The sequence below is a fragment of the Amphiura filiformis genome, chromosome 10 (genome assembly GCF_039555335.1).
Source record: "Amphiura filiformis chromosome 10, Afil_fr2py, whole genome shotgun sequence".
Taxonomy (NCBI): domain Eukaryota; kingdom Metazoa; phylum Echinodermata; class Ophiuroidea; order Amphilepidida; family Amphiuridae; genus Amphiura; species Amphiura filiformis.
In genome coordinates, this window is record NC_092637.1 from 44,129,762 (window position 1) to 44,142,573 (window position 12,812).

At 36.3% G+C, this 12,812-nt stretch overlaps 1 protein-coding gene across 1 annotated transcript in view; it reads right to left on the reverse strand.

The window, feature by feature from the left end:
* The window catches only part of LOC140162918 (uncharacterized), a 286,934-nt gene continuing 274,122 nt past the window's right edge, over positions 1-12,812 (reverse strand). The window contains exon 5 of the transcript XR_011860376.1: positions 1-97. The gene's annotated coding sequence lies outside the window, so the exon portion shown is untranslated. The remainder of the gene's footprint in view (positions 98-12,812) is intronic.

A 12,812-nucleotide genomic window follows, 5' to 3' on the forward strand; every position in this document is an offset into this window, starting at 1 on the left:
AAGTCAATACTAACCAAAGGTGCACTCACTGTCTTCTATATTACTTCCACTGGAACTTGTAGTTTCAACAGCAGACATGTATATCAGTGGATCCAATCTGAAATGTTAAACAATTTTTGAATCTTTAAAAAATGTCTTATTTGCCTACATTTTCATCAATCATAATCCCCTTTAAGGGCTAGGTCACCCACCTTTGCACAGTATTTTTCTGGGACCTATAAGAGCACATCGGGGACACCCAATTGCATTCTGAATACGAAGAATGTCCTTCTGATATCAAATTGAAATAATTAAGCTCTTGAAATTCGCGATATAATAATACTATGGCAAATTGTTAAAAATTGAAATTTATTAAATGTAATGATATACTTAACACGTTTGTAGCTGGGATGAAAAGCTGATCATCATAATGAACATTTTTATCTTTTGTATTGAAGATACTTAATTTACCAAAAGATAACAATTTCATGGTTTTTTGGACACTTCATCTATTATATCTTCAATACAAAAAAGGTCAATTTTTTTCATAAATTATGATGGTCTGCTTTTCCCAGCTACATACATTAGTGAAAACTTTTTGAAATATAATCAGAAATACAAAAAAGGAGTTGATTTTTGACAAATTGCAAGATGTGACGCAATTGGGTCCCACCTCAAAAAACATGACCTTCTGGCAATACTCTCACTGTGGAAAGGATTTCTCTTTGGTGTGTTAAAATGCGCCTTTCTAGGTAATATTGTGGAAAAAGCATTTCGAACACACCAGTTGATATGGTTTTTCTTTGGTATGACTATCTTTATACCTTAAGCACTTCTGGCAGTACTAACACTGATATGATTTCTATTTTGTGTGAGTTCGAATGTGTCTTTTTAGGTGGGCTCTACTTACAAAGCATTTCTGACAGTATTTACACCGATATGGTTTCTCTTTGGTATGAATATTTCTGATGTGGGTTGTAAGATTACAACTCTGAGAAAAATACTTCTGGCAGTACTCGCACTGATATGGTTCCTCTTTGGTGTGAGTTCGAATGTGACTTTTTAGTTGAGATTTATACACAAAGCATTTCTGACAGAACTTACACCGATGTTGTTTATCTTGGTTGTGAATAGTTCTGATGTGGGTTATGAGATTACCACTCTGAGTAAAACACTTCTGACAGAACTCACACTGATAAGGCTTCTCTGTGGTGTGACTTCGAATGTGCCTTTTTAGGTTAGATTTAACTGCAAAGCATTTCATACAGTATTCACACTGATAAGGTTTGGAGTGACTTCGAATGTGCCTTTTTGTTTTGGGGTGAATAGTTTTGATGTGGGTTGTAAGACTACCACTCTGAGAAAACCACTTCCGGCAGTATGCACACTGATATGGTTTCTCTTTGGTGTGCGCTCCAATTTGAGTTTCTAGGAGACATTTATGTACAAAGCCTTTCTGACAGTGCTCACACTGATCTGGTTTCTCTTTGGTGTGAATAGTTCCAATATGTCTTGTATGACTAACACCCCGAGTAAAACACTTCTGATATGGCTTCTCTGTGTTGTGAAACGTTCCGATGTGAGTTGAAAGACGATTCCTCTCAGTAAAACACTTCTGGCAGTAGTCACACTGATATGGTTTCTCTTTGTTGTGAACATCTCCTATGTGTCTTGTAAGACTACTCTTCTGAGTAAAACACGTCTGGCAGAATTCACACTGATAGGGTTTCTCATTGGTGTGAGTAGATTTGTGTCTTGTCAGACTACCACTCAGAGAAAAACACTTCTGGCAGGATGCACACTGATAGGGTTTCTCTTTGGTGTGAGTTCGAACATGCCGCTCTAGATGAGATTTAATTACAAAGCATTTCTGACAGTACCCACACTGATATGGTTTATCTGTGGTGTGAAACGTCATGAGTTGAAAGACTATTACTCTGAGTAAAATACTTCTGGCAGTACTCGCACTGATATGGTTTCTCTTTGGTGTGAGTTCGAACGTGCTTCTTAAGGAGAGATTTAGTAACAAAATATTTCTGACAGTATTCACACTGGTGAGGTTTCTCTTTGGTGTGAGTACTTCTGATGTGGGTTGTAAGACTACCACGCTGACTAAAACACGTCAGGCAGTACTCGCACTGATATGGTTTCTCTTTCGTGTGAGTTCGAACGTGCCTCTTTAGAAGAGATTTAAGTACAAACCATTTCTGACAGTATTCACACTGATATGGTTTCTCTTTGGTGTGAACAGTACGGACGTGGGCTGTAAGATTACCACTCTGAGTATAACACTTCTGACAGTATTCACATTGATATGGCTTCTCTTTGATGTCACTTCTACTCGCAGTGTTGACACCACTAGAAGTACACACCCGTTTGTGTGTGACTAAGTCAAAATCATTTGAAAAACTTACCAAACAATTATTACATTTTCTCGATAATTGTCTGTGGATATTCAGGTGTCTACACAGCCTACCATATTTTGCCAAGATTTGCTGACAAAATAAACATTTTCTACGTCTATGAGCATGCGCATATTTCATTAGATGTCTGCTAACATGTATCTTCAATTTATCCAAAGAATAATGGTTCATTCTACAGAATTTACAGCGAAATGGTTTCAAAAGTTGCATTGTTGCCTCTAGATGTTTATACATATATTACTGAGTGAACATTATAGAATCAAAGAATATTATGTGCGCACCTCAAATCAATCATGGAAGTCAATACTAGCAAACAGCGGAGCAAAGACTACAATCCTCACTGCCTTTTGTAAGTTTGCCGACGTGGAACTTGTAGTTTCAACAGCACAAATGTAATGAATCAAATCTGAAATGTTAAACAATAATAAAAATATCTTATTTGACTGGATTTTCAAAAGTCATAATAACTAGTGTAACAGCTTTTACTTATCATATTTAGAAATTGTGATTTATCCATGAGATGACTGGCATGCATGGTAGATGTATATAGACAAGTACAGAGTTTGCTCACAAAACTAGACATGCCACTGTCATGTCCTAGTAAGGCCACATGTGAAAACGTTTGTTTGGCGTAACCCAACCTACATGTACTACATACAGAATGTGCCAAATTGACCATTATTCTGTGCATTAAATTCTGCAATCCCAATCTGGGACCTCATGCAATCCTACAAAATGACAATGCTTGCCACCACAGAGCCAGAGTAGTCAAGGAATATGGGAGTAGAGAGAATGAAATGGCCTGCCATCAGCCCAGACCTCAACCCAATTGACCACTTGTGGGACCAGCTTGGCCGTGGGCTGTCGTGCTGTGCGTGCCAGAGTGGCCAATGCAACCACATTGAATAACCTGCGACGAATCCTAGTTGAAGAATGGAATGCCAACCCACAGCAACGTGTGACCAGGCTGGTGTGCAGCATGAAAAGGAGGTGCCCGGCTGTTATGGCTGTGAATGGTTTTTCCACCCCCTATTGAGGTTGGTGACTAATGTTACTTGAGCACAGAATAATGGTCAATTTGCCATATGTGACCCCTCGGCACAACTGAGCCCTGAAGTCGCCAATCATCATTTTTGAGATATTCAACAAAAATATTTTGCTTGAAATTAGCTTTAAAATGATGTATATCATGTCTATAGTACTTGACATTTAAGTAGTGAAAAATCAATAAAACAGTCAATAAATCCTTTGTTTCCTATTGTTTATTGTTAAGTTCGATGGAGCATATCTCAATAGTGGCACTGGCGACATTCGGGCTCAGTTGTGCCGAGGGGTCACATATTAAGTTTGAGACCCACTACATTAACAAGACATATACTCAGCCGTGAAAAAGGCGATTGTTTTAAATGCTGTGTCATTGTATAGAGCAGGCGCGGATTCAGGGGGGGGGGCGGCGCACCCGGCGCGCGCGGCCCCTCTAATTTTTGCAGAGCGGCGCCTGAGTTTTAGTACTACCAAATTTGTTTGTAAGGTTCTAACCAGTTGCATAGATTTCTTTTGGACATGGGGGGTGGGGTTGGAAAAAATTTCTTGAAGTATAGTGAATGTAGCACCTTTTGGCGACAGAATACAAATTTTGCCATATTGAAGCTAAACTGATGAAATTTGGTGCTAAAGTGGAATAAATTTGCACTTTTGGGGCTAAAATGGCCAAATATGCTCAAGGTTAATTTGGTCAGAGACACACATACAGGCGTCAACATGGGGGGGGGGGATGATTGTATGGACCATCCCCCTGACAAAATATTGGGGGATTTATGTAGAACGTGGAAGCATCTTGTGATATGGCCAAAAAAAATAACATGTTTGTTTCCTGTAGCATGTCTAAAAAGTCAAATGCGAAATGCGTTTTTTTATTTTTATTTTTTTATCCATGTCTTGAAATGAAAATCCTGCATTGGTAATTTACAGTGGGTATCCCGACACACCTTGGCATATATGCATATGTCACTTAGTTTGACCTATTGACCTACTGTGCAAGGCCAAGGGCCCTCAGTACACTGGTGAAAATACATAATAATCAGATTAACTACCACAGCAACAGGTGAAAACAAGCACCGATACGTTCACGCGGTACCTCTGCATTGAAGCATATCATGATCATGCTGATCACTTGCACCTGTAAGATAAGTATCTTTGAAAAGACCAGTATTGTATTCAATCTATACTGCGCCAAATAAGTATCCTTACACTTGGAAAAATAATCATAGTTTCAAAAGTTAACCATATTGAGGGAAATTTGTTTTTTTTATGGATGCGCTATCTAATCCTGCACATTTTGACACCACATCGAATCCAATGTGATCTCAAGAAGTAAAGTTACAAGCAATTGAATAGACGAAGGTCAAGTTTTAAAAGTGACAAATTGTCCTAAACCAGGCGCATAAAGATTCCAACAAGCGCAACAAAGAGATAACACAGTTTCGTCAATGAAGGGGTTGTTTCAAGCAGTTTTTATTTCTCTGTACTTTTCATAACTTTCATTTTATTTGTCAGCTCTTTTCTTACAGTTTTCATTTGTTACTTTTGTTTTAAATTAAAGACATGCACAAATTAGCCATTCACCACTCTCAAACCAGATGTCTAGTCCGTGGAGTTTTGAATAGACCAGTTTGTCACTTTTAAAACTGGACCTTCGTCTATTCAAATGCTTGTAACTTTGCTTCTTGAAGTCACATTGGATTCAATGGGGTGTCATAATGTTCCTGATTAGATAGCGCATCTATTAAAAAAACAAATTTACCCCAATATGGTTCAGTTTTGAAATTGTGATTATTTTTCCAAGTGTAAGGATATTTTTCTGGTGCAGTATATGATTGCAGACATACACAGGACGATGACAGGTTAGTTCACCACGTAAACTTGTATGGCTCAAAATTCGGACCGCTCGCCATTTAAGTTTACTGTCATTGAGTATTTTGAAATTGTTGATGTTTTAATGATCCCCGATTTCCGGTCGATTATTTTAGCTGTGTCATGTCACGTGCATGACGCTGGTGGGAACTAGCCTAGCCTAACTTCAGTAAAAAAAACACGATCGCCGATATCGATGTGATGTGGGACTTGCATAGGATTACACAGAGATATTTCTTGCCAAAATTTGACCATTTCTAGGCAAGTTGGCCCTACTTTGTCTGTGTTACGTTATGTGAAAAAGGACAGTCTTAAGTAAGTATATGTGACCCACTGACCCATCACATCGAAACAGACTACCTCGCGGCAGAAATGAAAATGGAGATTTAAACACTAGGATAAACTGCTGCTTTTTAGTTTGAAGATGACACCTTACTAAAAATGTTTTATGAGGCAAAACAAGCTCTGAATTATTTTTATTTTCCCATCTTCTTTCATTGTTATCTGCCAATGAAGCTAGCCGCTGTTTCGATGTGATGGGTCACATATGTGCAATGCTTTTGATGTCTTGGGAGACTGTGAGGGATCCGAAACAGCGGGTGACGGAACCTATTCTTGACTACATGTGTAATATTCCTTCAACACACTGCAGTACGGTAATAATCTTATACAATGGACAGATAGTATACACCCATTGTATGTGTGAGTTTTCACAATCCTTACTGTATTTACGTTTACACATTTTGTACTGACTCTCTGGAGAACTTTTATATTACCTTGTTTGTATGGAGATGGTTTATATACCGGCTCCATACATTCGATGTATGTACAGATAGTATCAGTTTGTGAATGAGGACATTGTATTTAAGTTCCTTGTACTAATGACAGGTGATGAGTGTAACCTGCCGTGCCTGCTTGTAAGTTGCAGTGCAGCATATATGATGTGTTCAAAATTTGCCATCAAGCATCATTTTTAATTACATATCAAATTAAAGCCCTTGAGTAGGCCTAAAGAAAGCCAAAACTTAAAACATTTTTGTCATAGTAGGGAGTCCAGTAGTTTCCCGATTTCCGAATTTGTATCTGGAAGCACGTAAAACACGCAAGAATTGTCGTATGTTTTAAACATGATTTTTATGTTCAAATGGAAAAATAAATTATGATTTGAAGAGATTAAAGATTAATCTTTCTAACTGTGTGATGTTTTTTCCAAAAAAAGTCTGTATAATCCTAGATCAATGCGATAAATATGGTGTACCTTCAGAGCAACAGATTAGCAGTAGATGCATTCGTCGCCATCTTGTCACATGAGCTTCCGGATGTGACAGAGTTTTTGGATCACATCTCATTAACCCCTGACCTAGTCCAAAATCTGAGATTATTATGGGATAGACAAAAGATCAAGGTAATTTTCCCCGATTTTTCTTGTCAAAAGCCTTATAATTCGGTTATAAAGAGTCCATGAATATGTTGTTACTTTTTTATTCATTATTTGTCAATATGATATTACAATACTAGTTGTCTTTTTTAACTCCCTTTCCAAGTTTTATTAGATTTCAAATAAATTTTGAGACAGTAATCGACATAATAGGGACTTCGTTGCACACATTCCAGTTGGTCGCGGTGACAGACACAAAACCTGTACGCACACAACTTTAATTGAGCATAACTTCACTATACTTCAAGCTACTGAGCTGATTTAAAGACTGTTGGTTTTCTCTTTAAATTCTCTTTCCAGTGATACCAAAAGTGCCGGACTCCCTAGTCATATCAAGTTTCCGTAACAAAGTACATCTTATCAAAAAGATTCTGCTAGCAAAATTCCCCAAAACAGCATTTAGGGGTATTTCTAGATCTTAGTCTCATGGCGATAGCAGCTTTTTTTTATGGAACTGCTATCAAAATCCCTCTAAAATTCCATGTGCGAGTGGCTCATCACCATAAAAAATCATATATTTGGGTCAAGTGAAGTATATAGAAAACATATTTATGTAGGTTTCCTTCACCGACCTGTTCTCGAAAAAAATTCAAATTTCTAGGTAAATATGCATTGTGTTTGGGCCGGTACGTTTGGGCCCCGGTCTAGGCGAATTTCGCTGACTAGCAAATGTGTTTAATAACTAAGGTTTGCCTGGGATACCTAATTAATGACGTAACTTAGCTTCGCCAGCGTATACAAATACGATCATGACGATGGATGTACACTCAGTATACCGAGTATTAGTCCGAGGTGCTCTGACGATAACACTCCGATCGCCAGGCAAGACTACGTTTATACGGTGAAGTAGGCCAGTGGGACAACGAAACCGCTACGTGAACGAGCTAACCGAGTATGTGCTGATGCATGCAACGTCGAAATTTACATGCATGCTAGTCCGAATAAAAAAATCAGTCGCAGGACAAAATATTAATTTCTGACGTGCCAGTTTGTTCGAAAATTTCTAACTTTCGTATGAACAACCGATAGCTTGCCACACATTAACTATCGTGTCGTCGTGGATAGTAGATAGATTTCTCGATCAAATGCCAGTTGACACTGACACTGACAGTTCTCGAGTTTACACTGCAGCTACACTGCCTGGGTCTTTCTACTTACACTATTCCGCTATTCTAAAATGAATCGAATCCTTTGGAAGGGTCTCCCTTGCATGCTTGAGAATCACGACTTTCCTCATCCCTGATTACATCTTGTTTCCTATGTAGCGGTATCTTAATCCCCTTTGTCCAATGCAATGAGAAAATACGGGCAAAAATGTTATCTGTAAGTCACCATTGGACTGTGAATATTGAAAATCCTGTTCTTGTCTATGAGCACCGCCTGGCGCCAAATTCACTGAGTCAAGTTTATGGGAGTTTACCTGGGAATTTACCAGGGAGTTCACAAGATAAAGTTTCTAAAAATGTGTATAAAGTCACAAATTAGCCTCAAAGGGGCTTTCATTTTCTTCAGAAGGGGGGGGGGGTCTTGCTAAATAGGCATAATCAAAAAGTGATGTATTTTTCCCGTACCATTTGCATTACTAAATCATTTGGAGCAGGAAAATCCTGCATTTTGGCCCAAATTTGACCTCACAGATGAACTTATCAAGTCTTTGCCATTCTAAATTATGTATACTTTTATATACTTTAGACCAACAATTTAGCAGTTATGAGGCCCGAAAGTTTCCATAATTCCAGGGTTCAGACCAACCTTGGGATCCAAAATGAGCGTTTATTGCGTTTCGACAGTATTTTTTGTGGGACATGGGAGCACCTCAGACCTATCGAATTGCATTCTGAATACGAAGCATATCTTTCTGATATCAAATAATTTTCATTTTTTAAAATCACAATATAATACAAATTTTATGACAAATTATAAAAATTTGATATTTTTCAAATTTTGATATATAACAGTCCTCGAAGTAAATTATATAAATCTAATGATATATTCTTAAAGTGTATGTAGCATGGAGGAAAAGCCGACGGTCAATTGAAAATTTTGACCTTTCATATTGAAGATATGGATTTTTTCCCAAAAAATCCATATCTTCAATACGAAAGGTCAAAATTTTCAATTGATCGTCGGCTTTTCATCCCACCTACATACACTTTAACTATAAATCATCAGATTTATCAAGTTTACTTCAAGTACTGTTAAATATCAAAAATATCAATTTTTAATGATTTGCCATAAAATGTGTATTAAATTGCGAATTTCAAAAAAACAAAATTATTTGATATCAGAATGACATTCTTCGTATTCAGAATGCAATTCGATATGTCTGATGTGCTCTAATGTCCCAAAATAAATACTGTCCAAACGTTCATACCCCAGCCCTTAAGAACCCCCTGTTCTAACAACAACAAAACAGGAAGAAAAAAAACAGTTTCAAAATAACAACAACAAAATATACCGCAAAATGTCAATATACAACCCCCCATTTACCCTAACAAAAACCAAAAAAAGCCTGTTTTGTGATCAAGAATATGCAAATTATCGTGATAAATTCAATACTACATTAACTATAGGCCTAGGCCCTATTACAACATTATAACATTTGTGAGGGCTGTCATAGTTGTCGTCGCTCAATCATGTCTTATGTTATGTTATGTTATTTATTTTTTTAAATATATTTATTTATTTATTCAATTAATTATTCATGTATTTGGCCATGCGTTTTGAGTTGGGCCGGTAATGTGTAACATGTTTCGCGAGATGAAAATTGCATATTTTTTCGTTTAAATGTCCATATCTTTTACATACTATACCCAATATAAAAGTATACATTTTCTTGCAGCAAATAACCCAAGAAATCCAAACATGCACTTTAAAATGACACAGGTTGTAATACTAAGGAGTTATGAAACTGAAAGAACCAAATATTTTAGGGAAAAAATGGAAAATTTGATTTAAAAACAAAACAATTAAGTGTAGGCCCTACCTCACCTATTTAAAAGTTACATATTTTAATTCCTCTCAGTCAGAGCTTTTTATACATATTTAACACCATAGGGTTCAATAAAATGAAAAAAGTTTTGCGCTAGCCTCTTTCAAGGCATTCTTTCCCATTGACCTCAATATGTAACCCGAACAGAATATAAAATATGCAAAATTGCTTCTCAAAGCAAATTAAATTACCTGGAATATGCTTGTATGGTGTTAAAGTATGTATGGTGTTAATGTAAAGAAATGGACCTCTTGCATTATATGACTCCCGGGGTCACTTTTATTAAATTTGCTCCTCCTGGTCATCCTCCTCCTGATCATCCTCCACCCCGCACATTATGCTAATTAGATGCTAATTATTCAAATGCTAATAATTTTTTACAACATTTATTATGCTTTCTGTATTGGTCTCATCACAAGCTTTAATTTGACACCAAATTTAACTACATAGGCTGTAGGCCTATTATTATGAACCCCAAAAATGTCGCGCGCATGTTACATCTCCACCTACTGGCCCAACTTAAAACGCATGGCGTTGACTTATTGACTTATTTATTTCTTTATTAACTTATTAATTTATTTATTCATTTTTATTTTACAGACATTAAATCATGACAGTAGTTCAATATTGAGTTTACCTATTATTGTATTGACTTCGTTAAAGTATCTAAAATGAGCGTTTATTGCGTTTCGACAGTATTTTTTGTGGGACATGAGAGCACCTCAGACCTATCGAATTGCATTCTGAATACGAAGCCGACGGTCAATTGAAAATTTTGACCTTTCATATTGAAGATATGGATTTTTTTCCCAAAACGACATAATTTTTTTTGGTGTTTTGGGAAAAAAAATCCATATCTTCAATACGAAACATCAAAATTTTCAATTGATCGTCAGCTTTTCATCCCACCTACATACACTTTAAGTATAAATCATCAGATTTATAAAGTTTACTCAAGTACTGTTAAATATCAAAAATATCAATTTTTAATGATTTGCCATAAAATGTGTATTAAATTGCGAATTTCAAAAATCAAAATATTTGATATCAGAATGACATTCTTCGTATTCAGAATGCAATTCGATATGTCTGATGTGCTCTAATGTCCCAAAATAAATACTGTCCAAACGTTCATACCCCACCCCTTAAAGAAAGTCTCTAAATTTTGCTTACCTAGGTCAACGGGCAATAATTGTTAACAGTCGGGCAACGCTGTGAATTGTATATCTTTCTCCGGTTCATAGTTTTATATTCGAAGCCGCATATATTTTGACGACCAAAAAGAATTCGAAGCCGAATATAATATTCGCCTTCGAATATTCACTATGAACCGGCCCTCAACCCTAACACTGACCCGTGCTTTTTGATATCGGAGGTCATTGCTGCCCGGCCAGCAATTCCGTGAGCATATCACACTTTGGGACGCACCATTAGACTTAGGGGGAGGAAGTTTATGAAAAAAAAAAAAAAAATTCCCCCACGCAAAAAAAAACTTTCCCCACTAAAAAAAAAAAAAAAAAAACTTTCCCCACCTAACTGTATAAATGCATGAAAATTTTTTAATAAAAACTTGCCGGCGGCGAAAAAAAAAAACTTGCTCCGACCCCAACTTCCTCCACCCCCCCTTGAAGTCTAATGGTGCGTCCCATTAGGGTGATTGCGTCATCGCAGACCCTGGGATTCATGCATGCGCAGAATTTTTCACCGTGGTATTTACAAGTTTTAGGGTTAATCAAATTTCATCTTAAGCAAAATAATACCTCTTTGGATCAAACAGAGAGGATTGAATTGGAAAACAATGCCAACTCAATCAATGAATTTTTATCACACGGGAAGGTGGCAGCAAAACTGGATATAAAACAAAATGTTCTGTATATTGGTATAGTATACCTCACCAAAATCTTTTTAAAGATTTCACTGTATTAATTACATTAAATTTTGGCTGATTTTTCAATAATTGCCAGCTTCTATATAGGTATTTAAAAATACCTATATATAGAAGCTGGCAATTATTGAAAAATCAGCCAAAATTTAATGTAATTAGTACAGTGAAATAATCCACTGACAAAAACAATCAAGCCAATAAAGACCCCAGCAAACACACAAAATTGTCGACATCATTCGCAAAAGGTTATAAAAGTTTGTCAGAAAACGTTTAAATGTCGGGTTATATAAAGGGTATACAAAGGGTATAAAACGTTTTCATAGCATTCAAAAACGTTTTTTGATAACTTATTGCAAATATTCTAACATAATGTTATTTAAGTGTTGACAAAATATTTAGCAAAAAATGTTTGCAAAACAATATTTTTAATAACATTTTGAAAACATTTTAAAAATATTTTTGTAGCATCTTTTCATACAAAATGTTTTAAAACGTTTTCGTGACCTTTATATAACCCGACATTTAATGTTATTAAAACATTTTTACCAAAATCCAAAATAGAACCTGTTAAAAACGTTTTAAAAACATTTTGTGTTTGCTGGGATATTTCAAACAAGCATTCATTAAGCCATCATAAAGCGAAGTAGAAAGTCTAGACAATCTACTGACGAGATTCTTCAGGCTTTATAAACTCCATACAAAGCATTCATTAAGCCGCCATCACAAAGCGTAGTAGAAAGTGGAGACAATCTACTGAAGTCTACTGACGAGATTCTTCAGGCTTTAGAAACTCCATACAAAGCATTCATTAAGCCATCACAAAGCGTAGTAGTAAGTGGAGACAATCTACTGACGAGATTCTTCAGGCTTTAGAAACTCCATACAAAGCATTCATTAAGCCATCACAAAACGTAGTAGAAAGTGGAGACAATCTACTGACGAGATTCTTCAGGCTTTAGAAACTCCATACAAAGCATTCATTAAGCCATCACAAAGCATAGTAGAAATTGGAGACAATCTACTGACAAGAATCTTCAGGGTTTGATGAAACTCCATACAAGGCATTCATCATAAGCCATCACAAAGCGTAGTAGAAAGTGGAGACAATCTACTGACAAGATTCTTCAGGATTCAAATTAATGGATTCAAGTCATATTTCAAGTTATTAAAATTGACATTTTA